Raw genomic sequence first — 3193 nt, 5'->3', positions numbered from 1 at the left:
GGTGTGGTTTGGGCTTTGCTTCTGTGAAGACTGACAGCCTTGGAGACCCTGTGGCAGTTCCACTCTGTCCTCTAGGGGCGCTGTGGGTCAAAATCAACTCCACGGCAGTGGGTGTGGTTTGGGCCTGCTGAGGAAGGGGTTGGGGACCACCGGGTTCATTCAGTTAGGTAATGAGCATCCAGGTCTGCAGCAGCTCTCACCCCCCTTTGAGGACTCACAGCTGGTGGGATGTGTGCACATGGTGGATTGCAGACAAGGAGGGCATGTGACAATGTCATGCACAGTGGTGGCTGCCTTGCCTGCTGAGGACATGTGCTTTCTGTCCCTCTCTCGGGACATCAGCTCTGGTTCCCTGGCCACGGGGGTCAGCCTTCTTGGCTGGATCAGGCAGAGCAGCACCCATCCCGGCCATGGTAGAAGCAGTTCAGGGATCGGCCGGCTCTAGGCAGAGTTCTGGCCTGAGGTTGGCATGCAGGCACTGAGAAGGTTCACTTTCCAATGGGGTGGCTGGAACTCCCCTCCCTGCCCCTAGGGAGCTCTGCCTGTGGGAGAGAAGGGGGCCAACACAGAAACAGGGCCCTGAAAGGGGGCTGGGATGGGCAGATGACACATGTAATTGAGTACCTGGATCCAGCCACACCTGACTCCCACACCATCCTTCCTAGTGTCCCAAACCAGTGCCCTTCATTGGCTGAGGAAAGGCTGTGTTGGTTTCTTCACTCGCAGCTCTAGGTTGTGCCCACGTCTGTAGACCATACTGGGTAGCCCTGGCCCCAGCAGGGAGGCAATGGTGAATCAGTGCCCTCCCCACTGGAGAAAGAGCAGGGCGGGAACCGGCTCTGTCCTTGGCTCCAGGAAGAGTTCTGAGCACGGGGCGCAGCGCATGGGATGAGGCGGTGGGGAGCCTCTGGAATAGGAAGGAGCCTGGACTGATGCCAGGACCACTAATGAGGGGCGTGTGACGTCAGCACGCTCGTTTCCTTGAATGTCCAGGAACCCCCGCTGTGCGCAGAAACAAGGAGTGGGCGGCACTGCGGCCCCACGGCGCCGCGTGGGCACGAGGCCCTGGCTCCCCGCCTGCCCCCTCCATCCCTGACCTCCACTCAAGCCACCACTGAGTGTCGTTAAAATGTCAGGGGTGAAGGCTGCAAAGCAAATCGCTTCCATTTCCTAGTCCAGGGAGCCCTTGCTGGGAAAATGTGAGTGGCTGGTTGCTTGAGACACGCCCTACAGTTTGGCCTGGTCAGGACAGTCCAAAGAAAGGAAAAATATCCCCCACCGCGTGTCCTCTGCCAGCGGGCACGATCTTGCTGACAGTGAGCTGCAGGCTGCAGCCCTTCAAGAAGTAAGAGCCCAGAGTTGAGGGTCCCTGGGTGGCGGGAGGGCTAGAGTCACTGTCTCCTCCGGGGGCATCAGGAAGCCCTGCCTTGCCTTCTCTTCTTTGGGGACATGGCCCATGACGGAGCCCTTGGCTGGGCGTTCGTTCCAGGCTCGCCTCTCAGGTGCTGCAGTGCCCGTGCCTCAGTTTCTCTGTCTGTCAAATGGAAAAAGTATCAGGACCCTCTCGCAGCGTGGTTGTGAGGATTCAACGCGTCAGTCGGTGCAAGGCACTTGAACTTTCGAGTGCAGAGTGTGTTTGCTGTCGTCTTGCAGAGCTGCGGTGGAGCTTAGACAAGATGGCACGTTGGACACGTAGTAGGGACTCGTGGCTCAGTGGTAGAACTCGCGCCCTCCGTGCAGAAGACCCAGGTTCGAGTCCCAGCCAAGGCACAGCACAGCCACCGCCCGTCTGTCAGCGGAGGCTGGTGTGCAGCTGGGACGCTAAACGGGTTTCATTCAGCGGAGCTTCCAGGCTACCATGGGCTAGGAAGCTAGGCCTGGATCTACTTCCTGGCGATCCCAGTATCAGCCAATGAAAACCTCGTAAAGGTGCAGTCCGGGACCAATCGTGGGGCTGGTGCGCGACCCGGCAGCGTGGAGCTCCGTTGTGCGCGGGGCTCGGTGAGTTGGGGCCCGATTTGGTGGTAACTGACTACAGGGGTTCAGCCAGTGGCCTTCTCCTGCTTAAGGCAGAGGCGAGGGTGCCCCGGGCCGAGGCGGGGCCAGGCGCCCGCAGGAGGTGCTGCCCCGGAAGCCCCGCCCTCGGCCCCTGCTCCCGGCCGCCTTCCGGGCAGCAGAGCGCACGCTCGCCCCCTGCTGGACGGCCGCGGGCTGGCCTCGCTGGCTGTCTGATGGGCTTGGTTTGGGGTGGGTCCCAGAGGACCCAGGCTGAGTGACTGATGGGCACCGGGCTGCTTTGGGCGTTGTAGTGCCGAGTTATAAGCTGGCACCCAAAAAGCCTTGTGTTCTGTGCCAGGCACATTGCAAAAGCCACAGCCTTATTTGGTCTGGAAACTTCGTAGCTTAGGGGAAAATTGGAGCAAGGAAGCGGACCTCTGCTGGGGCCGGGCAGGCGTGGCCAGGCGTTTATTACCCAGGACCGCGGTTCAGCTCAGAGTTATTTTGCTCGCTCCCTGGCTATCTGCCTCCCTCAACAGCGGCTCTCCCCATCTGCCCCGGAATCACGGCTTGACCGTCTGTCTCTTCTGTCCTCAACTGCCAGCAGGTTGTTCTATTTTACAGCTTGACTGAGGTTTACAATAAAACTCACCTCTTGTAAATGCATGGCTCGGTCCATTTGGATAAAGTCAGTGGCTGTGTGACCTGCCACCCCCACAAACCAATCTTCAGTCGGTCTGTTCCCAGCCGAGCCCCACGCAATCACTCAGCTACTTTCTCTCTCATTTGCCTTTTCTGGAAATTTCGTATAAAGAGAATCGCACGCTATGTGGCCTTTCGCGTCTGACTTTTATTTAGCATAGTCTTCCTCTCTGTCACCGCCCTGCTCAGGGCCTCGGTACTCTTCACAGCTGAGTACTATTCCATCCGGTGGTGGGTATTTAGCTGTTACCAATAAGGCTTCCGTGTGCACGTCTTTGTGTGGACATGTTTCCTTCTTTGGTAGATTCCTCAGTGTGGACTTGCTGGGTCATGGGGTTAAGTCTCTCTTCTTAACAAACTCGCAAACTTTTCCAAAGTAGTTGTCCCATTTTACGTTACCACCAGCAATGTGTGAGGGTTCTACTTTCTCTGCATTCTTGGTGACACTTGGTTTTGTCTTTTATTTTTTACTTTTTTTTTTATAGCCTTTCTG

Source organism: Orycteropus afer, unplaced genomic scaffold (genome assembly GCF_000298275.1).
Source record: "Orycteropus afer afer isolate SDZICR_OR568_19922 unplaced genomic scaffold, OryAfe1.0 scaffold00130, whole genome shotgun sequence".
In the NCBI taxonomy this organism is placed as follows: Eukaryota; Metazoa; Chordata; class Mammalia; order Tubulidentata; family Orycteropodidae; genus Orycteropus; species Orycteropus afer.
The sequence above is the reverse complement of the archived record's forward strand: the minus strand, read 5'-3'. Positions refer to the sequence as shown.